At 37.9% G+C, this 27059-nt stretch overlaps 1 protein-coding gene and 1 long non-coding RNA gene across 2 annotated transcripts in view; both read left to right on the top strand.

Annotated features, from left to right (window-relative positions):
• The window catches only part of LOC132393687 (uncharacterized), a 28557-nt gene extending 8943 nt beyond the window's left edge, over window positions 1-19614 (top strand). The window contains exons 2-4 of the long non-coding RNA XR_009512037.1: window positions 12073-12165; window positions 18024-18099; window positions 19470-19614. This is a non-coding gene — a long non-coding RNA (uncharacterized LOC132393687). The remainder of the gene's footprint in view (window positions 1-12072; window positions 12166-18023; window positions 18100-19469) is intronic.
• A 1105-nt stretch (window positions 19615-20719) lies between these two features.
• The window catches only part of LOC132394145 (A disintegrin and metalloproteinase with thrombospondin motifs 19-like), a 379896-nt gene continuing 373556 nt past the window's right edge, over window positions 20720-27059 (top strand). Inside the window, exons 1-2 of the mRNA XM_059969941.1 lie at window positions 20720-20893; window positions 24296-24374. The gene's annotated coding sequence lies outside the window, so the exon portion shown is untranslated. The remainder of the gene's footprint in view (window positions 20894-24295; window positions 24375-27059) is intronic.

Below are 27059 nucleotides of genomic sequence, written 5' to 3'. Positions count from 1 at the left end.
CAATAAAGCCACACCACCCGCTCTACCCACCTGCCTATCCTTCCGTGTATACTTGGACGTTCAGCTACAGAGACATGCATCCTTTAGTTGCGTCTCAGTGATGGCCACAATATCATACCTGCCAATCTGTAACTGTATGACAAGATCATCCACCTTATTCCTTATGGTGTGTGCATTTAAGTACAACACCTTAAGTCCAGTATTTGGTACTTTTTGCATTGATTGCACTGCAGCTTTATTGCCCTGCAACTCATCCCAATGGCTGCAAATTTGCCCCATTCACTTGTCTGTCCTTCCTGACATCCTTACTGCTCACTATCTTAGATCTATTTCTGCTTCCCCCCTCCTCCTCTCTATCATTCTAGTTCCCATCCCCCTGCCAAATTAGTTTAAACCCTCCCTAACAGCTCTATTAAACCTTCCTGCCAGGATATTGGTCCCAGGATATTCAAGTGTAACCCATCCTTTTTGAACAGGTCATACTTCCCCCAGAAGAGATCCCAATGTTCCAAGAATCTGAAGCCCTGCCCCCTGCACCAGTCTCTCAGCCACGCATTCATCTGCCTGATCCTACTATTCTTGCCCCCTCTAGCATGTGACACAGGTAGCAATCCTGAGATTACTACCCTGGAGGTCCTGCTTCTCAGCTTCCTTCCTAACTCCCGGAAATCTCTCTTCAGGACCTCCTCCCTTCTCCTATCTATGTCATTGGTACCAACATGTACCAAGACAGCTGGCTGCTCGCCCTCTCCCTTCAGAATATTCTGAACCCGATCCGAGACATCCCGTACCCTGGCACCTGGGAGGCAACACACCATTTGGGTATCTCTGTCAGGCTCACAGAATTTCCTGTCTGTTCCCCTGACTATGGAATCCCCTTTGACTTCTGCATTCCTCTTCTCCCTCCTACCCTCCTGCACAACGGCGCCATGCTCAGTGCCAGAGACCCAGTCACTGTGGTTGTCCCCTGTCAGGTCAACCCCCTCAACAGCATCCAAGATGATAAATTTGTTGCTGAGGGGGCCAGCCACAGGGGTGTTCTCTGAAATATGGGCATTTCCCTTCCTTCTCCTGACAGTCACCCATGTTTCTGACCCCTGTTGCCTAGGGATGACTACCTCTCTGTAGCTCCTGTCTATCAGCTCTTCACTTTCCCTAATAAGCAATAGGTCATTAAACTGCAGCTCCGGTTCCCTAACACGGTCTCTGAGGAGCTGCATCTCGGTGCACCTGGCACAGATGTGGCCATTAGGGAGGTGGGAGGTCTCCCAGGATTCCCACATCTGACACCCTGAACAAAGCACTAACCCTGAAGACATGCTACCTAATTCTACGGGAATGAACAAGGAAAAATAAGTCTACTCACCCACTTACCTCGCCAAACACACAAACTTTTTAAACCGTTAGCTCGTACCATTAGCTGTGTTAGCCCCGCTGTTCCTTCTTCTGTCCAGACCAATTTGCCAAGGGGAAAAAAGAATCGATGCCTGACACTCGCCTCTTCCCGTTTCTGCCTAAGCCCATTGACCCAAAGCCCTACGCTCTGCTGCCACTCACTCCACTGCCTGCTGTATAGGGTGGTCTTTTTAAACTCTCCACGCTGCCCTGTCTATGTCACACACACCTGCGCAGTCTCGCCCTTTTTGTACTCGAAGTTTTCGAAAAAACTGCCCTCTCTCAGAATTCAGCTCTCGTGCCGCCCTTCTTCTCCGATCGAGAAAAACGACCGTTGGACGTTCCCTTCCTTTTTAAACTCTCTGTGCTGTCCTGTCTACATCACACGCACCTGCGCAGTCTCGCCCTTTCTGTACTCGAAGAAGTTTTCGAAAAAACTGCCTTCTCTCAGAATTCAGCTCTTGCGCCACCCTTCTCCCAATCGAAAAACTCTTATCTTAGCTCTTACAGGGACACTTGCAAACAATTGTCACTATTGCCAATGCTTTGCTTTTGAAGATAAGGCAGACTCTCTGAAACACTAAGGTGGTGGGGAGTGCTGGGGGATCAAAGAGCAAAATAATCTGGAGTGATTAACATACTGTTGAGAAACTCAGCAGGTCAAGCAGCATCTGTGGAGGCAAAAGGATGGTCTGTTTTGGGTTGAGACCCTGTGTCAGGACTGATCCCACCAGACTTCTGATGTAGGATGTCAACTCAAAAATTCAATCATGCCTTTTGCCGATTGTTCAACTGAGTTCCTCAGGCAGTTTGCCTTTTGCTCCGGGTTCCAGTTATGAAAGCAGGAGTGAACAATATCTGTGATGTCCTCATCCCATGAATGACATTTATTTTATTTTTCCTTAAAAATAAATAAATGTTGCAATTATGAAAATTTGTAACACCGATACTTTACCCATCCTCATTTTTTTACTTAATATCTACAATTTTACAATAAAGCAGTATTCCAATTTACAAAATTTCTTACAAAATCTTTAATTTTTTTTTACTTCAAGGCCCTAGATTCTAACATGATCTGCAGGAACTTTTGAATATTGGAAATCACTGAAACTGAATTTCAAATGTAGAATTCAACATGAAAATGTTACTTCCAATTACTCTGACTTACATGGATACCCCATGGAGATAGCACTGGAAAAGGGTGAGATACTGCTGACTGATGGTCTCTCCGAAGCATGTGATATACTGTAGAGTCCGAGTGCATAATATTGAAATATTTCCTCGCTAATGATTCAGTGACTGGGTTAACTTATCAGCTAAGTATTCATCTGCATCAGATTGTAAGAAGCGAAGTTGTGAAATAGCACATCATGCTGCCAAGAAATTGTCTGAAATGCTACATATGGGGACTTGTGGCAAGATAATGCTGACATTGAGCTGCCACTGACTCTGTACCACAGTTTAAATTCCTGAGAAAGCTGCATATTAGTGATAGTATTTACATTTTATCTAATTCCCAACTTTCAAATGGAAAGGAGAAGTTGGATAAAATGGAGTAGATTTAATAGGAGAAGTACTTTGTTTGCTTATATGAAATTGTTTTTCTCTTGGATTTAATATAGATGGATACTCACAATTTTTTTGGGTTAATACCTCAATTAGAGTAGCAAAAAAAAAAACATTTCATTTATTTATTTACATGCTAATCTCAAGGACTATAAGAAAATGCTTGATTGGAATGGTATATACATAACTTGAGGATTTACCTTAAAGGTGAAATTATAATGCCAAATGTATGAAACTTATTAGCTGGGGCATAATTAAAATCATGGTCTAGAGATCTCTTTGCATGGACTGATCAAGGTAATTATCACCACACTGAACAGATTGCATCTGATATTTGGCCTCTTTTAAAAGAGACCCAATGATCTACACATACCTACTGGATGTCCCTGGGTGTCCAGCTGGTTAAGTAGCTCAGACTATTAGGTGTTCTTTAACTGTCTGGATTGTTAAAAGGAAGGGATTCTGACAGAGTAATGGGGCAACGTTTGTGAAGGGCAAGAAGGAAATAGGGTTGAGGAAGTGGAGAGTATTATCAGATCAACTGAGCAATTGTAACAGCAGCAAGGAAAAATTGCAATGGCGTGGTAAGGAAGAATAAGAATTGAAGTGATAACATAGCTGCATAGTTCCACTGTTGCGGAACCTAGAACAAAATAACACTTTTAGTAATAGACTAAGACAACTGCGCTGCTCCAAAGAGTGCTATATGAGGTCATTCTAATCCCCAGCCATTAGGCTCAATAATGAACCAACCTAGTGTCCCGGGCAATATTTACACCACCTTCCGCCTCACTCATTGCCTTTGTGAAAACAGATTATTATTATTTCTGTTTTGTACAATGCTGTGTACTGACTGCACTTGAAAAGTATGTAATGGGCTTTACTGCTTTTTATGACATTGTGATAAACATGATACAAATTAAAACGATCATTTTTCTTTCCAATGGTAAATTTTCATTAACAATACTAATAGATAAAAGCTTCAGTTAAAATTATCTCTCCTACCCTTCAGAGCAAGTCAAAAAGAGTTCAGTGATGGACAACGGTAATATTGCAGGAAAAACTAGACATAAATGAACATTTTAAAATGGTCAGAGTCAGGGAGTATTCTGGAATTATGTGCATATAGCAGATATTAATTCATGCACAAACCAGTCCAATTTTGTTGTAAATTGCTAGTAAACTGAAGTTAAAAGCCCACAGACTGAGATACAGTTTGCAAAATGGTAGCTATGCTTATGCATGAGCCAAATGTTAAGACAATGGGCTTGTGTTAATTGAACTGCATCAAAACAGGGAACCTGGTTCTGTTCTGCTCCTTACTGTCTTTGAATTAATTTCTGCTGCTTCTGCAGGCAGCTGCACTATTTTTAACACTTCTTCACTGTGCTTGTCCCCTACACTTGGGCTTCTTGAAGTGATCTATGCGCATTGTCTTGACTCCCTTCCCTGCTTGAGATTGCTGTCTTTCTGTGGTCTTTGTTGCCTGCTCTGTAGGGCACACATGTTTGCAGTCCCAGTCTTGTCCATATTATTTCTCCTTCTCCAGAGTTTATGATAGCACCTACCTTACTTAGTATGTCGATCACTAGGACAGTACCCTCATTGTTTGGGCACATCTAAAAAATAATCCCTTGCTAGGTGCCTCAGTTGCTGGCACATGATGCAAGTGCTCTGTGTCTTCACAGCAGCTGCACCCACCCTTAAAGCCACTTAATGACTTCTCTTGCCCCTTCTCTGGTCCAAGTCCATGGCCCACGATACAATCTCAGGGTAGATCGATCCCGTTGTTATCCACAAGTCAAGCAGTTCCTGGGCGACTGAGCTTAGACTTTCTATCAGCATTTTGAGGAAGGCTATGTCATCCATCCCTGCACTGTCCAGTGATGAGCACCTGTTGTATGCCGTATAAAAGCCTATTATCCCGAAATTTCAAACATATTCTTAAAACACACAAACAGGTATACTACTTTACAGTATCCCAAACAAGTGTACCTCTGGCATCCTGAATAGTTAGTAACAGCCTTTTACAACTGTTTACCCTGTCTTATAACACTATTTATTGTCTTAACGTTAGGCTCATGCATATGCAAACATACATGGTCGCTATTTTATAAAATATATCTCTTAGTCTGTGGGCTTTAAACTTCAGTTTACTGTCAGCAATTTACAATAAAAAATGAAGATTGGTTCTTGCTGGAATTAATAGTACATTCACATAACTTCAGAATACTCCTGAACGTACCCCAGTCTTGGCCCCCTGGACAGAAATCTATCCCAGGAAGGCCAATCTTTATGGCGGATCTAATTAACTAGGGCAGCAAAAATGCCCTTTCTTTTGGATCCTCTCCCCAATTACTAACCTATCGTGTCCCTGTGTGTATCTACATCTACGCTATCATCTGGCTATCTACGACTAAGCAGAGATGGCAATAAAACATTCCATAAATTGATTGCATCCTCTTCGCTCCTTCAATCTCTGATCGCTGAAGCTATCAGTAGTGACTGTCAGCAGATACTCTGAGGGCAGGGTCACAGCAAGGTAACCTTGTCTCAGGTTCACAGGCAACTGCTCACATTCCATGCCGTGACAAAAGGTTATCAAAATGATCTTGACAGCCAGCCTTTTTGATCAATCTACTGGAGGGTTTGGCGTGGTCTCCATTTGAACAGCTGCAGGGGCCTCACTCCAGTGGCACTCTGTCCCGATCGCTGGCCCAACCAGTGAAAGGGCCCAGCTTATTTGTGTTCACGCCCCATTCTGCCGGGGTGGCTACCTTCCGATGCTGCGTGCAATTTCTCTCTTTCTCAGTCTGCCTTGCCATCAAGGTTATGGAACCCGATGTCTCCGCCTTAACTTGGACCCCTTCCCATCTAGTTTTCCAATATCTTTCTACTGTTATCTATACAACTAATCATCTACCTCACAGAACCAACCTTCATTACAAAGCTCCATTACCATTGCTTGCTGACAGGCTTGCTCTCTGCCCTCGGCATTTGTGCTCCCATTCCTTCCACCTGCAGGTCTGCTTCCATCAGGAGAGGTCAGGCTGCTGTTCATTTCTGAAATTCTCTGTAATGACGTTGTTACTGGGTAGACTTGATCCCTTGTTCTGCCTGTGAGGCTGACGTTTTAACCTGAGCCCAGTATGGTTGCCTTGACTCAGGTGTCATTTGTCCTGAGTGTCACCTATCCATCGGGGAGTGAACCCTACCTTTTCAGGCAGCTCTCCTTCCACAACTTGGTCATCTGGCTGTGGGAGGACTATCTTATCCCCATCAGGCTCTCTCTGATTAGCAAATGTGGCTGCTGTTTTGTTCTCTACCTCAAACACTTTACATCTCCATTTAATTTTATTAAATTGGCTCCAGTCGTTTCTTCCTCCACACTTGCAATTTTTGTCATCTCGTATTTTTCTGTTACTCTCCTTGCCTTCTGATCTGCACACTCATTCCCATGTTGGCCTGCTTATTGTGCTGAATAAAGACTTCTATATCACCAGTTCAGTATTTCTCTGGCGATTTAGTTCATAGAACAACAGTTACATTATGTGTTTCTATTTTTCTAATTTGCTATTCTCTTTGTTTCACAATGCAAACCTCACATCAACAGAAAACCTTGCATGAATCTGGCACTGAGGCTGAACAGATTAGTTCATCACAGTATAGGACACAAAATAACATTCTGAATTGTAAAGAAAGGCTATTGTAGCCAGAGGAAGGTTTTAATTAAGATTTCCTTCCCTCTAACTAAAAGTTTGAAAGATCTCTTTCTCTCTCCAAGCTTCTTCTCATGTAACATAGAACCAAAGCTTTTCCTTAATCCTGTTTACACAAGCATCTGGATTAACGCTGGAAAAGTTTGCTTGAGGGACTGCAAATAATTCTTTCACCTTTATTTATACTACCACAACAGGAAGGTAACTCAGAGAAGGGAAGAAAAAGTGCTGATGCACAGCACACTAAGAACATTAAATAAGATTGCATCATGATGAATATATTTGCCATAGCTCCTCTTAATGGTTCTTCACATGATGTGTACTATAAAGAAATCAATTGCATCTAAATAGATGGTACTAAATAGATGGTACTGTGGAAATTGATGCAAGATGTTCCTGGGCTTCAGGATCAAAACAATCTATGGGTGGTGGGAGAAGGTGGGAGACGCAGCTCAGAGTATGGAGACAGATTCAGCACCTTTTTCCCATACCCTCAGAAAGCAGTGTGTGTTTAGTCTTCCCTGTACCTTTCTATGTGACATTTCTGAACAACAGGAACTGTTGGATGTCCAGCACTGACTTTGAAAGAGCTATTGGTTTAGAGAAGTATTTCAGGTCTGTGGAAAAATAAGACATCAATGGGACCAGTAGGGTAAATTTTTCAACAAATTGCCAGATTAACGAAGTGCCAAAAGCTTCCTTCTGTTTTGTATGATTTTCTGATTGTATAACTGCAGAGATTTAAGATGCATAATGCAGCTGGTCACTGTATTCTAGCCATGATATTACCTTGCTAGAGAAATTGAAGCTAACCCCCTTACCCTAAATGTGTTATATAACTACCACCTTCCTCTAGTTCAATTATATTTGACTTTCATTTAGAAGTATGATGATTTTGACTTCAGCAACTTTCCATGCATTCAATTACACTAAAACCCAGTTCATATAGTCAGATCTCTGATCTTCTCTCTTCACTTTTTTATTTTGATTTGAACTGGATTTCCTGATTGGTTCATATAGGTAGTCATAATACTCAGCAGTAGCTACTGAAATGTGTATCCACTGTCCTGTTCACTCAGGGTCAGTTTTCGGGAAGGCAGGAGTCTTTTGTTAAATCTCTACACAGTTTATGGTTGTGTTGGATTTTGAGGTTGATTTCCTGACTTTGAATAATAGAACTTTGTACTAAAAAATGAAGCTATTTAGACCAGAGTCATTATCCAGGAAGAGTAGGTTATCAGTGTGACTCTTATTGCCAGGAGAAAGACCCTTGCTGCCCTCAACAAGTATGTAGCTGGTAATACAAAAGCAAATTATAGATGTCATGATATGCACCTTCTATTCAATTGCTATCCAGATAGCTTGGGAAACAGGAAAGAGAATTACTTAGTGTGAAGAAGCCACGGGAAATTTGGAAAAAATAAGTCATGTAACAGAAGAAAATTTATTCTCAAAGGAGCTATTGCCTCCAAACTCTTCTGCAGTGTAACAGCCCATGCAGCAAAAGAAAACAAATGCAATATAAATTGAATAGATAAACAATTTGTAAGTAGATGAAAACCATAATACAAATTTGTGTCTGGAGTTGAAGCAAAGATCTATTCCACTTACATAATCATTATATTCCCTAAATTTTGCAATTAATGCTCAATATTCCATTAGTGTTGGCAAGGTAAAACAGGGATACTTTAAACCACCACATAAAGAAGGTTGATGTTGGTATCTGCAAGACAGATTGCTGTGTTCCTTTTTGAAGCTGAACGACTGATTTGGCCAGAACTTTATATCAGATCTTTGCCAGAAAAGCCCCTGTTTTTTATTTTGTCCTACCTTTATCTGAACACCTTCCTTAAGACTGGTTCTTTGGTAAATTTCGCAACATGATGGGAAAGAGCACAAAGTATTTTCTCTACAAAGGGGTTCGCAGGTGTCAATTGTTTGGGAAAAATAAACAAACAACCACTTAAGTCAAATAGGTAACTATGATCACAGTATTTCAAAGATTATTCCTAAAAAGTGTCAAAAGCTTCATGCAAGTTTGGGATCATGACCAGAGATTCTTACAGCCTCAAAGAGGAATCATCTGAATATGCAGAGAAATTATTTCATATATGTAGTCTATTGGAGTTAGTCATATCAGCTCGGGCTCCAGTGATTTCCACAGCATCAAAATGTATCATTGTTGTTAAATCCATATATTTAAGTGTAAAGAAGTGACAGATGGGCTTTGACAAACATGGATTACAGCCAGTTAACAACAACAATGAATAGCATTGATCGGAAACCAAGTTGTTTGTGGAGTAAGATGGTCTCCAAAGCAAATCTTTGGCTGAGTCTTTTTGGTTCTGGCTAGTGGTTCTTTTTTAAACAGTGGATGCATAACCATTTAAACTGAACTGTAAGTCCTTGGTTTACCTACATTCACTGTAACTTTGGAATTTACTGACGGATTGGGATTGCAGTGGGAAAAGGGTGCTGAACCTATCTCTGTACTCTGTAGTGCATCTCCCACCTTCTCCCCCACCCCCTGCCACTGATGGCAGCTGCATGGCCAAGCATTATGCTGAGGAATTACCTCTCAAATCCTAATTAAGGTTGGCACAGGATCTGAAAACCTATTTGTTTAGCTCCTTAATCTGTGCCTTCCATATGTCATTAAAGTCAATAATTTCAAAGTGGATCATAGATCACAGATTTATAAGACAATGGGTAAAGTAATACCGGATTACTTTGCCAAATTTAATGTTTCAATTATTTCTTAGTACAATGTAATTTTAGTGAACTTTATTAAACGTGATTTTTATTTTAATTAGTTATTATTTGCTTCAATTTTAATATATTTAAATTCTGCTGGATGCATGAGATATTTTTTAAATAATTAAATGCCTAGTGAACGTAAAATCCTACATGCAATCAAATGAGAAAATATTCTTGCAATGACTGATTCTGTTCTGTTTTGTTTACTGTCTCAAATAGCACACTGTCAGAATTTGATTCCACTGAAATGAAACTTAAACTCTGAATTGATCCATTTTTTATAATGTAAGAAATGGAACTTTTACAACTAAATATTTGTCTTTTGGAAAATTCAATAAGGTAGTTGAAACTAACTCTAACCCTCTCTTTCAAATCTACCCTTAATCAAAGATACCTCCCTTTGTAAATATGAATTAGACATGAATTACTCATTGAATTTCTTCCTTTTTATGCTTATTCTACTCTGTTCAAACATTTATAAGCAACATCAAAGAACTTTTTAATCACTGATGTTTGGTCAATCAGACTCATCTGCAATTCAGACAGAAATCAATTTTTACCTTAAGGATATATCATCTCCTGATATTCAATGTGGTGAAGTAGAAGAACCTCAGCTTAATTACTTTAAAACATAAAGATTTGTTAAAGTCTAGAATTTTATACTTAAGAAAATGGATTATTCATTTTCTCAACAGGCCTTCAACTAATTTCTTCTGGCAATTTGTTATTCTACCTTTATTACTCTTCTCCAACATCAGACCATGATTCTAAAAGCATGCAGCTCAGATCAAGGTAATCATTCTCATATAAAACATGGTACATGGAAGAGTACAGTGCAGGAACAGGCTATTTGGCCCCAATGTTCATGCTGACCATAATGCTAACCTAAACTAACAGCACCTACCTGCACATCAGCCCTATCCCTTCATTCCCTCCTCTTGATTTGTCCATGCAGGTTCACTGGTTAGATGTGTGGGACAGAAGACACTGAGTATAAGTAAGCATATTAATCATTCATTTACAAACAGTAAAAGATTCAACCAAACTTCTAAGTCACCCCCAAATTATACGAACTACAAAACTAAGCATTCAAGAAACAGATACTTAGCTAAAAGTGCATGCCGGCTTCTGATACTGGAGCATACTTTCCCAATGATTGTTCAGCACTGGTCGCGACCCCAGTGTGAAATGGACCCTGGGGACAGGGGGAAGATGCTAAGCCTCCCACACATGCTATTCTTATACCCCTGAGGTGCCTGAAACCGGGCACAGGTGACGTGGCACATGAGGCAAACGAAAGGTAAGAGCTGCTGCATACTTCAAAGAGGCCAATCGAATACCCGCACAATGGAAGCAGCTTTTGACCAACAAGTAAACTAACACCCAAATAACAGTCCATCTAAATGCCTTTCAGATATTACCATCTGTTCCCAGCCTTTTCCTCTGACAGAATGTTCCAGACATTCCCTCTGTGTAAAGAATTGCTGTTCTTTAAACTTTTCCCCTCTCACCCTAAAGCCGTGGCCTATAGCTTTTGACGACTGCATCCTGGGAAACTAACTATCTGTACTTGTCACTAACTTCTATCAGGCTTCTCTCAGCCTCCAGAGAAAACAAACCAAGTCTTTCTAAGGTTGCTTTATAGCTAACATTCCCTAATCTAGGGACATCCTGTTGAAAGTTATCTGCACCCTCTCAAAAGCCTCCAAATCTTTACTGTGGTAACCAGAACTCCACACAATGGTCCAAGTGAGATCTAACCAAAGTTTTATGCAGTTGTGATATGACTTCCCAGCTCTTAATGCCCTCACTATTAAAGGTCCCCTATCTACTTGAGTTGCCACTTGAGGGAGTTATGGACTTGCATCCCAAGCCTCTGTATATCCATTTACTGTATACTTTCATTGTTCATTTGACCTTCCAAAGAGCAACACCTCACACTTGTCTGAAATAATTTCTATCTGACATTTTTCTGCTCTTATTCCAACTGGTCTATGTCCGGCTGAATCCATTGATTATTTCCTTTTATCTACAACTCCATCATTTTTGTATCATCTGCAAACCTACTAATCAGCTACTACATCTTTGTCTAATTCAATTATAAGTAAAATATCAAGTGAAATTATATTTTTTAAGATTTTATTTAATTATTTACATAAATGTTCAAGTTTCATTCCTGACAGCAAATCATTGAAACAGATTTAAATTGACTCTGAATGTGACCATATTAAACACTGCCTAATGTTATATTTTCCTATATTATTCTTTGACATGGGTTTAATCCCAAGGCTTAATTAATTGTAAATAGTTTTGGAAATAAATATTAAGGAAATCAGGAGATATGGAAATTGAGAAGGAAAAGTGAGGCTAAGTCAAGAGTTTGGTCAGAACCTTAGCAAAATTTTACAACAGCAGGAAACTAAAGCAGTGCCATTTCAGTTTCATCAGTTTCTTTCAACTTGGGTGTCCAATTTCCAAGAAACTTAAAACAAATATTGTTAGCAACTATTAGTAAAGGATGTCTGTCCATTGGCTATGCTTGTAAATAATCCTGCTTGGGAAAAAAAATGACAAAACTTTACTTCTGCCTTCTTCACCAGCTATAGCACTTTGAGATGTACTGTAATTGTGTCAGATTACAGGTTTTATTGTGGCTATGGGAAATGGAAGCTGGAGTTGGTCATTCATCCCCTTGTCGCTGTTCCGCCATCTGACAAGAATGCATCTGGTCAGTGTTACTTTCCTATTCTCATCTGCATCCCTTGATTGATTCCATTAGTATCCTAATGTCTATTGATTACTGGTGAGATTTAATTTGCTGTTGTATCTATTGGTGAGAATTTTACTTACTTACTGACTTTTACTGACCACTAGTGTTTAGGGCATATATCCATATAGATGGATTTTTCATTGCTGTTTCTGTAACAATTGTTTTTTGACCAGTCAGGGTTGCTGGCTCTGAGCAGAATGCCCAAATCTGGAGGACCAGTGGACCACCCTTAGTCTGGCCTCTCTCCTTCACCTATATTGGCATGGGTGACCCTGCCAAGAGTCAAAGCACAGAGCCCTGACTCCAGTCAGCAGAGCTCTCCATGTCATCCAGGCAGGAAAGCCTTCCAAACCCCATGACAAGGGGTTTTGGAGGACTGGTGAGAATGTAATTACAATTAATTGTAATAACTTACAGGCCCATATAATAGTACAATAAAACGGTATAATACTGATCCATTTGCATTCATTCAGTCAATTTTATAAATGAAATCCAAAATAAAAAGTACGGTTAGAAATAATTAACATGAATAATCATCGCTCAGCTCTCCCATTCAGCAAATGATTCTCCTGCTCTCTAGCTGCCTCAGTTCTGATTTCCACTGAAATTACATCCAAACCCATTACTTACTGGTGTGAAAAACGATGATAACCCTTTCTTAAAGTACCTGGTGAACGACATTAATAAATTCATACAATTTATCACCACTAGCAAATGTTCAAAGCCTTGAAGGGCACGTTACTCATTACTAAAACGAATAGCAAGTAAGAATGAGGTGACCTATAATAATGTAGGACAAAAATTATTGATAAAAACAAATGCTTATCTACGGGGTAGCATAGAAGCAGGCCTTTTGGCCCATTGTTTCTGTGCAAACCATGATGCCATTCCAATCTAATCCCATCTGCCTACATAAGAGCAATATTGCCCCCCTTCCCTGTCTGCCCAAGTACCTTTCATTTGTTGCTCTTATTTGTTTACACCACTTTCTAGTCAGTGCGTTCCAGGGGCATATCACTCTCTAAGTTAAAAAAAAAACTGCCTCATCAATCTCCTTTGAATTTTCTCCCTCTCATCCTAAAGTTCTATCTCCCACTATTTGACATTTACCTTTTCTCCACCTCTCATAACTTCAAATACTTCTCTCGGATCTCCTCCCCTCCCTTGGCCTCCAACACACTCCAGTGAAAACAATTCAACTTTGTTCAAGCTCATCTTATCACTTTCTCACTCGGCAAGAGAAACGCTGGAATATTTTATGTGCTGTGTTAAATCCAATGCACAAGAATTTCGTTGAAAGTGCTTAACGTGTTCAAGGAATAGTGCAAAGATGATCATACTTCATGTCACATCTCTCAACATAACCACAAACGAGCCATTTTATAATCAGCTCTTTACTTCCCTCTGGTGGATGGGATAGTTTCCGCATTTACCCTGACCCATTGACCAAGGCTTAATAATTCGAATAGAATCATCAAAACCTTTGATAAATATTTCAGATTTGCATGACAATCAGTGGAGAAATTCCATTTTGAAATAGCAGAATCGGTTAAATTATTTGCAGGAAACAAGATTTTATTATATTGAGATGCTCATCAGATTTCCAGCCATCCAGCCCAATATATCCTACCTGCAGTCTATATAAAAAGATGCATATGATATCTTGTTTTCTGTTTTACAGACAAAGTGGAATTAAAGTGAACTGATAGTACAGTAGTACAGAGAGTGGCTTTTCAGCCCAATGCACCATGTCAATGCTTATGCTTTGTAAGATCCTCATTTAAGCCTCTGTTATCATAATAGCAGGGTAGGAGGAAAATGGTTTTAAATCATTTGCCTTAGTTTAATATTTATTTATTTCTCTTCACTCTGCATAGATTTTGTTCCTTTTTTTGTATTATCTATTTTACATTTTAAGTATAAATGTGAGTTTAAAATATTCCAGCTGTCCTTTGCTCATTGATTTGATCATTTATATTCTGTATATTATTAAAACATCCACTTTTCTAAATGACCACCAAGTAACAAATCTCACTTATTGCATGATAGAGGTGAAGATCACTCTTCTTGTGTAAGCTACGGTTCCAGCTGTGAAAACAATTACTCTGAAAAAAAATAGAACTAATGATTACTGAAGACAAACTACTTCATTCAAAGTTCAATCTAGCTGTTTATGACAGGCAGAGAATGTATCTCACCACTTAGTGAAAGAAAAATGAAATGGTGCTACAACATAGGTTGCGGGGATCAGTACTATCTTATATTGCAGATAAAAGCTGAGTCTGGACCAGATAATAACAAATTAAGGTCCAAGAGGATACCTCTACTATTTTGACTGGAGCCCAAACTTCTCAAACAAAGCACATATGTCCACAGTGATATTGGTGTGGTAAAGTTAAATATGTGTCTTTCCCATTCATTGTCAATCCACTGTGGTTCTGAATGGCTACATTTCATCGCACGGTTCAGGCATTGCAATTATGCTGTTACCATGGTATCTTGAAAAGTTAATTGCAATGCTGACATTTCTATTGTAGATTAATCAACAATTTCTGTTTTCTTTTTCTTTTTGTTTTCAGTTTTCTTTTGTTTCAGTTTTTTTTTGTACCTATTCAGATAATGGGCTTGTGAAACAGCACAGTGAGAATGAAAGCATCTACATCTTGTTTCCACATTCTCTCTTTCAAATGATAACCCATTTTGTCTTCTTTCCAAATCTCTCCAATTCTTATTCTTCAAGTGTTTATCCATTCTCCTTTTTTTAAGTTGTTGAATCCATTCCTTTGTTTAATCACGCACTGTATTTCACATTTTAACCATGGTACGAAAAAAATCTCAACAATCTTTGGTCCTTCTAATAGAATACTGACCCTTCAGCCTTTGAAAACAATTTTTCTTTACTTAATCTACGTTCTTTTTACGTTCTTCTCATCAGCACCTGTCCCGATAAAGGACTGAGAGAACAGCCAAGAGGATGATAGGGGTCTCCCTACCATCCATAGGGGGCATTTATCAGGAGCTTTGCATATGCAGAACCCTTAGAATTAAGAATTCTGGATTCCACCCAGCAATCCGCCACCCTCTTTGGCTTTCTACCATCAGGAAGGAGATTGCAATTCATAAAAAAAAAGAATGGTCAGGATGAGAAACAGTTTCTGCCCCCAGACCATTAGGGCTTCTGAACTCATGGCCACATCATAGTTGACGTGTCACTGGTTAATCTGTTATATCTAATATTAATGTATTTTAATTTTTTATGTGTGATTCATCTGTAGGTTTTACCCTTCATAAGTTTTTGTGTGTTATGTGTTTTATACCCTGGTTCAAAGAAATATCTCACTTCTATATACATTACATATATATGTATGTAGTTAAATGACAATAAACTTCACTTGACTTGAACTCTTTATTTAGATTTGGAAAGTGAAAAATAATCTGAATGCATATTTGTTTCCTGAATAGTAATCGTGTTGCAAAAGTAAGTAAAAGAGTAATAGAAAGAAGATCTGAAAGCACAGGGAAAGAAGGAAACATAAACATTCCTATTTATGTATATACTTCATAAGGCTGATTAAATATGAGCATTAAGGTTCTATCATAAAACTTAAGTAAAAATGGATGACACATGGTCTATTCCGTCGATCAGGGCCAAGATTTCCCATCTTGGGCTCCACGCACTCCTCTGTTAATGATAAGGGCTCATGGCATAAAAAAGGTCTAGGATTTGAATAGCATTATCAGTAGTCCTTAGAAACTGATGGAGACTGATCTGAAAACAAACTAGGACAGTTTCAGTTTTTATAAGTAGCAGGGGTGTTGTTCCTGGCCCTCAGAAACTCTGGTCCACCCCTGGCTCTGTTAAGATTTCTCCCTTTTGCATTAAATATTTATTTATTGTTTTTGTAAATTATAGTCATGCTTTGTGTCTTGCACTGTATTGCTGAAACAACAAATTTCATAAAAAATCTCAATGTTGGTAGACTTGATTCAGATTCTGATTATGATCTTTCTCTGAGCTGAGGGAGATGTGGCGGTGTAGAAGTTAATGCTGCTTTTCACATCTCCAGTGAATTAGGTTTGATCCTGAAGTCGGATACTGTCTGTGTGCATTATAACAGTTCTTCCAGCAGCCATGTGGGGTTCTGCTGAATGCTCTGGTTTGTTCCCAAGTCTCCAAAATAATGTCAATAGGTTAATTGGCTTCATATCCTTTGAATAGGTAAAGACCAAACAGATAGAAGATTGTTGATGGGCACATGAGGGTGAGAAGGAAAATAAAAAGAAGGGCTTTGAGATTACTCTACAGGGAGCAAGCATGGACCTGATGGACTGAAAGGATTTTCTCTGTTGTAAAAATCCATAATGATAAAATAACTGAATTTTGGGCTCTGATCTCAGATTAACACAAGCGACTGAGCAAGGGAACTGTTTTCCAAGCTTTATACACATTTCTCATGAAATCTCTGGGTCAAAGCCTTTTAAGCAAAACCTAGAACCACTGATTCAGTATTTGCTGGATATCTTGTCCTGTGCCCCTTGCATTGGATCAAAAAATGATTTATAAAAATGAAATAATGCAAAACATGAAGTTTTTCACATTAACCAAGTAGAAAAATCATGAAAACCTATTTTTTTACTGAGTCAGGGCATCCCAATTATTCAACTTTCAATTCTAGTCAATGTTGTAATATAGATAAGAGAGGTGGCTAATTCTTGCACAGTACAGATGAACAAACATTGATGAGGTAAATGGTCAATTAATTTGGTTTTAATGATGTGAGTTGAGTGATAAATCAACAGAAGGTATTTGCACTGCATAAACTTGTGCTTGGAGTTGTCTTATGAAGAAAAGGCAGGTAGGTGGAGATGAGTCCATGGTCAGATCAGCCATGATCTTATTAAATGGCAAAGCAGGTTCAGAGGGCCAGATGGCCTACTCCTGCTCTTATTTCTTATGTTCTTAAGTTTTTCACCTCAATTTGACAACTATAAAGGAACTTACCTTAATGTTGCATCAGAAACATAACCCTTCATAAGAAACATATGCAGCACCTTCAGAAAACGAATAGTGGGATAACTTTTTTAACTGGAGAGACAATGGGCCTAGAAAACAAACTCCACACTATAACTAATGCTGATGGCTTAATAAAGCTGTTAAATATTTATTTCAACCAAGTTATATCAATCCCTCCATTTAAGTTTACTGCTTCTGTTGTTTCCAGCATATAAAATTTTATTTAAACTAAGATTTGTGCATTCATAAAAATTGAAGGAAGACTGATTTATTTTATTACTGACATATGGTCAGGAACTATTTCTATAATATATACCTCTCTGTGGTTACACCTGGGTCATATTTGAAGAACTGACAGAAACTTCCATTGCATGCCTCAACTACTTCATTTTATACCAAGATAGTCAAATATCTAATTTCATTTCTACATTGGCTTTCTGTTTCATATGCTATTATTATTACCATGCTTTGCTTGGCTTTATTGCAAGCAGTGATGACTGTCCCTATCAATTTAGTTGATATCTTGAGGGTCATTCAAGATAGCAAGCCAAACCAACAGCAAAATTTTGTGAAGAACTTGATGTTTTAAGCATGGAAACAAATGTCTGTAACAATACAGCTTTAGTTACAAGCATCTGTTCATTCTATCACAGATGTAAACACTATTGAATAATTTTCATAATTCAACCAAGAAGCATATATTGCCACAGTATTCTGAAAATAATGATATCGCAATGTGGAGCTTGTCTTTTTTAAACTGTAAAAAACTATGTCCCCGATGTCATTTTTTTCTCCTTCTCAGAAAATGCTTGAAGACATTTGAACTATTCTATCTTCATTCTATGTAAGATAAAGTCTCCTCCTGGGAAATATCAGACGTAAGTATATAGTTCCAATCTTCTTAATGATACTGACCAGTCATGCTCAGATGAGCTGAATATTTATTGACTAGATCCCCAAGTACTTAAAATGATTGTTATCATAAATAGGTTTGAAAACTTTACGTTCTTGTTAGAACCCATGAAGAAAAGGGGATCAAAATGTATCATAAGCAAGCATAATGCTGTCACAGCCATAAAATCCTGATGCATCAGAAGGAAACATTTTACCTCAACAAGAACTAATGACAAGAAGCATCACCAGAATTGATATTTTGATTACAAATTTACAAAAGAAAATCATGAAGATCAGTCTTTATAAGCACCAAAGGTTTGGGATTCCTTCATGAAGCAGCTAAATATCAGCCACCTTCTTCCTCAAGTCCTCAAAAGAATCATATTAATACCAAGAACAATGGCTTATATCAAAGGGTCATTAATGGTGACGGACTGTTACCACGGTAACAAATTTTAGTTTTGCATCACTGTTACACTTCTTTGCTATGAACAAATAATTTTCACATATCTTTATAATCCATGAGTCAATTCAAGTAACCATAGGAGATGACACAGTCTTCTGTGTGGAATTAACTTTGCAGAATTTTGTTTTAAATACGCAATGATTCTTCACACTTTTTCTATTCCAGACAAATGAATAACTTTAATCTATGTAAAATTGATTTTTATGATTTTATGGATTCCTTACCTGTGTATATATTTATTTATTGAGGTACAGCATGGAATAGTCCTTTCCGACCCCTCAAGTCATACTGCCCACCATACCTCGATTTAACCCTAGCCTCATCATGGGACAATTTATAATGACCAATTAACTCACTAACTTGTACATCCTTAGACTGTGGAAGGAAACCGGAGCACCCAGATTTGCATATGCTTTGCTTGTTTTCCTGTCATTATTGCAATGAATATTTCTAGGAGTTAAAAATGCAATGTGAAAACATACAATATACCACTAGAGCCACACTAACTGTGCAAACATTTGCCCAATCTGGTATCCTGGGAATTCATTATCTTTTAAGCAAAGATTTGACTGCACATTCATATGTTTGATAAAAAAAAACACTTACTGTAATTACACATGCTCAAACACCGTACCATAAAAGACACTTCCGAGTAAAAGTTGAAAATTTCATTAGCTCTGAGGAAACATCAACCACATTGTTTTTGCTTTTGTTAGGAAAGAGGACGAGAGAGATATTAAAGGTATACAAAGTTTATAAGAGGTCTACAAGTTGCCAAAGAAAGATATCAATTAATGGCAGGATTAAGTTAACAGAGAAATAAAAGAATGACAGAGGAAAATGTCCTCATCACTCATTCTTACAATTGTTCCATATTTGGCCCCATAGCAGCTTCCAAGCTTTTCACCTAATGGAAACCCATTCAATATGTAAGAAGAGCAAAGAAGAAATCCTTCATCACGTCACGTATTCCACAGGTCAAAGCAACAGTTCCCCGCCATTGATGAGAATGATAATTACTTTTTTCTCCTTAGTGCAGTCCTAAATGTATCTGTTCTTGTTTGAGTGTGGTATCCACAAACCATACAAGTTTGTATAATAACCTCACCTTGTGCTTCTAATAAATGAAACTGAGATCCACTCATGATATTATTTGTTACTGAAATAAAATGGAGACACGATGCACTGGAAATGCTGGAATTTGGAACAGCAGACATTGTTTGTTGCCAAATGAAACAAAATATGCATGTATCAAAACATCAAATTAACTCAATATATCAATTTGTTCATGTCCTTGTATATCTTTGGCACAATACAGTCAAAGAAAAATTAGGAGGAATAATGAAAATGGATGATGATTCTATTAGGCTCACTTTATTCCTTATTGTATGATGTAAAAAACTTTGGTCTGACAATTTCTCTCAGCAAGGAGTATTTATCAAGTTTTGGGGAAAAGGTTATAAATTTTAAAAAGTGGGTAATCATGTTATTTAGCTTGTGCTTTGATAATTTCCCTACTTACAAGCTGGAAATTTTGGATTAGTTCAATTCATCAATGTATCAAAAGGGTAAAACAGTTCTTTCATTTTGCCCCTCGGTATTTAATCCAGATGAAACTATTGAAATGCAAGCCACTTGGAGGTTTCATGCACCAAATACTTCAGGAAAATGTCATCTTTATTATACTCTCCTCTGGGAAGAAATGGTATTCAACCGTGTATATTATCTCATTTGAACCTCCTCTCACCACCCAAGTTCAGGGAAGGCCTGAAGAAGCGTCCAATCTTTATCACTGGAATTTTATATTGGATCCAAAAAGACTTGAGAAAGATGGTTAACTGACAGAAAAAGGTTCCATTAATAAAACTTCTGTCCTAGAATACATGATTGCCTGTCCAACACAGAATAGGAAGCAAAGGTCTAAAGATGGGATACCAGAATCTGTGGATGCTGTAATCTAAAGGATTATTTTTGACATAAACTGAACACATAATTCTGTTGTACTCTATTACATTCATATCAGTTGTCAGGAACCACATATTTTAACCACCTGATTTGCCTGTTGAAAAATGACATATCATCATAGCCTGCATTTAACTTTCATTAATGTTGTTTATCCATTTGTATTTGTTAATGTAATTAGTAAGTATAACACGTTTTATTAAATCTCAGGTATAATAGGAGTTCTCAGAATTGGATTGATTGTATTATCCTCTACTGAGGCTTGCCAGAAGGAATTTAACAAGAAATCATCTGTGCATGGAAGTTGGCAACATATTTATACAGCGGGCAACATTCCACAAGTTTTAATGGTATGTGGGCAATCATATATTTTAATCGACATACAGTTTGTGGAAGAAAAGTCCATTCAGACATTCATTCATTTATTTATGCAGGCTGAAGTGACTGCCTGTATGATTCTGATTGCAGTGTACCGGGGCTATAAGTTAACAGTTCCCACTAACAGATGGATTTCAGTGAAGTTATAATTACATCATTACCGATCTTTCAGTAGTCATAATTTGGCAGGGTTAGGGTGCTGTTTTGTGCAATCATCTTCTGGCTTTATGTAACAGGTTTAGCACAGTGCCAGTACTTATGTGTTTAGATTCTGGGCACTGTCTGACAAATACAATGGAAGCAGTGTTTCCATTCTGTATGCTATGGACACTTGTACAGCTTATGTACTTCATTTCCACTTAGCATAAATGAAATGTTTCTGATGTATAATAAACTGTGTTTCCATGTGAACTGAATTAGCATTTATACCATCTCCTGTATTTTGTAGCTGTGAGTGTTTGGACTCACATTCAGAAACTTCACTGACATCCTCTTAGACAGAAATATTCTGATACTGAAAAGTTCGCTAGAGCAACTTCTTAAAAATAAAGATCAGTGGACTGATCGCTTATGAAAAGATGATAATATTGGAATTTGGTTTATTACAGTTAGCTACAATATTGGTCCTGGGGGGGTAGAAGGAAGAGGAAGATACACTTCGCAGAAATTTAAGTACCCTGCATTGCATCTATCTCACAATTAAGCACATTTTATGTCCCACCAACCCTGTATTGCTTTCAACAGCATAGCTGGGCTGGTTCAGCAAGTGGTAATTCTGTCCAGGAATCCAGCATCATAGCTCATGAATTCTAACCTTATGACTTCTGGTGCTCAGATCTCTCACAAACTATTTTGTCTACTCCCTCTATTTTAGGATAATCACTAAACCTCCTTATCTATAGATTGGAAACTATGTTTGCTCAGTCTGCCTTCCTAGCTCAAGCCAAATATCAGACTTGCAAAGTATACCTGGACATCCTCAACATTGAATGCATCTGTCTGTGACTCTTTCTAAATTAGTTTAAAAGAAACTTCAAGGAGAAAAATGTCATAAAGAAATACTTTCCATTCAAAGCCCTCTCTATCAAATGTTTCAAACTACAAGCTGTATAATAGGTTGGCTCTCAGATTTCACCCCCTCCCCCACCACTAGGTAGTTGACTCTCTCTCAATATATTAGTGATTTACAATAATATCTAGTCTTTATTGAGCTGTGTGCTGGCTTCAAACTAGTTCAGATTGTTAGATGCTATTAAAGTATACTAGGTCATTTCCAGCAAACTGTATCTTCCATAATATAGACCGCTGGAGAATCTGAGGAAGAAAGCAATTAACATCTAAAAGACAGTTTTAATTTTCATACTTTGCAAAAGGGTTTGTGGGATGTATAACCATAATCAAAAATACACTTTTCAAAAAGTCCTTTGCTCTAATATTATGTTGTTAAAAAAATAGGATTCATTTACAAATTGATTATTGCAAGATTTCAATATACAACAATATTATTTCACATCTAATACCCAATATATTACGCAATATGTATACTGTGTATAGTGAATGTACTGGGATGGCATTTGTGCTAAAGCATAACTGAACCTCCCAAGTGGTTAAAATTACATTGGGACTGAAAAATAAGCCACCTTGATTTTGCATCATAAATTGTTGAAGCAAAAGCTTTATTAGGTTAGCAAGAGAAGAACTTCATTGAAAAGTAAATGACATTTATAAATCTCATTAATCCTGCACTGTCAAATAAAGCCTTCTCAGACTGGCCTTTCTATATCTGGTCAATCACTTATGAGAGCAGATGCTGCATGAATGTGTAGGGTCAGGTGATATTCACAGCAGATCGGAAAGGTAAACTTCCCGCAGCTGGTAAGAAGTTACTAGGGTTAATGCTGTGCCTGGATCTTGTGAATGATCCTGCAAATGTAAATAACTAAGAGAAAACATACAAAAATGCACCTTTCAAGAATATTTGAAGGGCGTTAAAGGTCTGCCTCGAATTCAGGAACAGAATTTTACTAGTTGTTTGTTCTGGAAAACTCCCAGGCGTCCATCTCCAGGTTAATCCCACCAGTTGGAAATCATCTGGATCATTTCAAAGTGGAAGGTCTGTTCATAAGGCTGTCCTTTGTTCGCAACTCAGAGCATTTGGTCTTATGTCTTAAAATCAATCAGAGTTTTGAGAAGGAAATGAGGTTCTGATGAAACTGACATCAAATCTACATTATTTCCAGTTATCACAATTTAAAAATATCATCACTGCCTAATAAAATACAGTTCATATCTTCACATAGTCTAACATTTGCATAGTTGATGAAGCAGGGATAATAGTTCATTGATTGTTTGAAAATGATAATACTAAAACACTATTAACATCACCAGTATCCTCCTGAGGATATTGAAGTAACTGGAAGTCCACGTACAATCAAACCACTTGCTATGCAATCAGAAAGGAATACTATTAAGGCTCCAAAATGACCTGAACTATTAAATCTTTACTAAAGTGCATTGATACATTTTACCACCTTTCCCAATCTAGCAGAATCTCCTTATCACAGAATCTTCCATTATTGAAACAAGAAGGCTTTTGTAGCATCTGGCACATTGGGAAGGAGGTCTCAATCAGCAAGGTTGTTATCCTTACTTTCCAGAAAACATTGTTTCTTAAATCACCAGAGGAGGTTATTTTCAATTTTTTTGAACTGAGATTTTACAGCAAAATGTCATTTCACTGTAGATCTGTATTGTTTTGCAGTCAAAGATCAGAGTGAAATGGTGTAAGTCTTTCAGGAAGCCACATATTCAATGTGTGTATTTGATATCATATGTATCAAAAGTCGTTTATAGGATACTCATGGGTTTCTTTTCAACCTATTCACACCTAGTGACCACTTTATTTAGGTACCTTATGTACCTTGTAAAATGGCCAGAGTATCTATTTGTGGAGCTCTGCTTCTCTAACCCTTCTACTTCAATGTTCAATGTGTTCTGCATTCAGAGATGCTTTTCTACAGGCAACTGTTGTAACATGTGATTACTTGAGTTACTGTCATCTTCCTGTCAGCTTGAAGCAGTCTGGCCATTTTCCTCTGACCTCTCTCATTCGTAAGGCTTTTCCACCCATGGAACTACTGCTACTGTATGGTTTTTGTTTTTCACACCATTCTCTGTGCACTCTGAAATCCACAAGATTGGCAGTTTCTGAATCAGTTAAACCACCAACAAGCATTCCATGGTCAAGGTCACTTAGCTCATTCTTCCCCATTCTGCTGTTTGCATGCTTTCATGCACTGACTATACATGCATGCTTTTATGCACTGAGTTGCTGTCACATGATTGGCTAATTAGATATTTACATTAATAAGCAGGTGTACAGGTGTATCCAACAAAGTGACCACTGAGTGAATATTTCAAGAAAGAAGAAACTCTGGGGCTGCACAAATTAAGGTAATCCTACTGCCCCCTCCCCCTACTGCATTGATTGTCAGCTGTTGTGTATGTCCTGCAACAAAATAAGTCTTTTCATTCTATATGGTAAGTTTTACCGTGGACCCAGATAGGATATACATGAATTCAAAGTTGATTTCAGTTGCCTATAGTTAGGAACAAGTTTCTTGCTTTACTAGTGAGAAACTCCCCAATCAAAGTGGTGAAAAGTAGATGGGTTCCATAAAGGGCAAGTTATTTGCTCTGTGAGATTACTGCCTGCTGCAGAGACAGTGAAAATGTATCCTCTTGTGGCTCATTGCAATATTGGCGATTATCAATCTACCTGTTGATGTAAAGCTGATATCAGATAGGGTGGAAACAAGGATATTGCTTTAGGCTATAAATGAGTTTGATAACTCTGGGAGGCAAAGGGTATCTGTAACTTCCAAATGAACATTTGAAATTGTTTTACTGATGCTCAGTGAAAATTAATGTGAATTTGCACACGGGGGAAAGCTCAAATCCACTTGTTGAAACTATTTGCATTAGTATGTAATTTCAACTGCACAGTATCTCCAGTTTCTCCCAAAATCTACAACAAGTAATATAAAACAGAACACATACAGCACAGTCCCTTCAGCTCATGAACCAGGTGTCTAATCTTAAATCAGTGGATTCTTCTCACCTTAAGATCCGGTTAAGTATTATAGTCAGGATCTTAGATCATTGCCAAGAAGTTCTACTCAAATGAGGATTGAAGTTTGAAGCTGCTACCTTCTGCACTGTGCAACCAGCCTCTCTAAAAAAGCTTATAAAAGGATCAAAAGTGATTTGTAAATGTCAGATTTTCACTTTACTTCTTCAGCCTATTGGTATTTAAATAATTCCGCAATATCTAGCTGAATAGAAACTTCTTAGATCTGTTCCATTGTGAATACAATCCCTGCTGCTCAGCACCGATTTACAGCAAATATTGCAAAGACATTGGCTTTAAAGCAAAACTCATGGGCAGCAAGTTTCAAAATCCTGCTGGAGGGTCTCGGCCCAAAACGTCGACAGTTTATTTCCACAGATGCTGCCTGGCCTGCTGAGCTCCTCCAGCATTTTGAGTGTGTTGCTTTGGATTTCCAGCATCTTCAGACTTTCTCCTTTTTAATTTTTAATAACGATTTGATCCTGATGAACATCCTGGCACTCGTGGGTTCAGACCTTTTACAGGATTGCCACAAACGGGTGGGAGTATTTTCATTTAAATGCAAGACATTTCTCTCATCCAACATCATGAAAAATTAAATTATATGGTCATTATCACATTGTAATTTTCCTATGCACAGGTTGGCTACTGATTATCCAACAATACATTTGGAAGTTCCCTACCAGACTTCACAATGGGAGATTACCTTCTTAGGGCAATCCCTTGGGAATGACAAGATTTATCAGTATGGGTCCATTTTCAGCAGCTCAATTGCATGTATATAAAAAAAAACTACAGCAATGATTAGGCCTTTAAAATATGTTACTGACAGTAAAGCACTTTAAAAGGCATATTAGCAAAGCATCTTTTTACATTTAATTTAGTACTTCTCAGACCTATGGAAGGTGGGGTCAGACAGGGAAGGTGGGTAAACACTCCAGGGCCAATTTCAAGCAGCCAACTGCTTCTTTGAAATTGTCAGAACAAGCAAAGAAACATAAAAGGATGCTTTCAATATTTTTGTTCCTGTTCCTAATGAAATTCCATCTCAGTGGCATGGATGCAACCAGATGTACCCAGAACCAAACTGGTAATTATCAGCTCATTTAAAACAGCATCGCTACAATTTTTCTAGCTGTCTTAGAGATATCAATAGTAGACAGAGGCAAGGTTCTAACCTCTCTCAATGAATTTCTGGGCCAATGCATGTGCATTGAAGAATAAGAGTAGTTTTAGCGAATCATGCTCAAATTGTACATCCCTCCCCTTTGGGAAATAGTACCTCCCAAGTGTTCGAGCAGTAAATTCTCCATGCATATTCTAAGTTTGTGCAACCCTGCATTAAAGACACCATTTCCTTCAAATATATTACCATATCTTTACAAGAACTACATTGTGTTTTTTTTTCATTAATTGATTATTTGCGCTTAGGAAACTGAAGTAAACCAATGGAATTGAAACCAGACCCTGTGTTCCTTGTATTCTGACAAAGATTAATATAGATAAGAAAATAAAATCTCACTACTGTAAAAAATCTTGTTAACTCAGAAAGACTGAGTGTAAATCTGTGTTAGATGATTTTGGTTAAGTGTATTAACTGAGAGATAATGAACAGGGTGCTCAATATTTACTCAAATGTATTTTTCTCTGCAATTGACTTTGGGTGTTGTTTAAAATGGCTAGCTTTGTCAACATCACCACTTTTACACCACTGCTCAAAGTTATACTCCCTCTTTCAGTCCCATGAGGATAATTTTAACCTGATTCAAAACAGTTTTGTGCCAGCATTCTTACATACGCCCATAACATAAAATCACATTGGAAGGCAAAATTGTGTAGGATATAAAATGAACGGCTAACCCAAACATGCCCGTTATTTACTTGAGGGCTATGTTAAAATTACAGTCCATAAATCAATAGCCCTAATTACGGGAACTGGCAACATATATTTTGCTACTATGAAACAACAGCAATCTCAAAAATGCATGGACTTGTATAGAGTGAGTGAG

This window comes from Hypanus sabinus, chromosome 5 (assembly GCF_030144855.1).
Source record: "Hypanus sabinus isolate sHypSab1 chromosome 5, sHypSab1.hap1, whole genome shotgun sequence".
NCBI lineage: Eukaryota > Metazoa > Chordata > Chondrichthyes > Myliobatiformes > Dasyatidae > Hypanus > Hypanus sabinus.
Note: the sequence above shows the minus strand (reverse complement) of the source record. Positions and strands in the feature narration are given on the sequence as shown.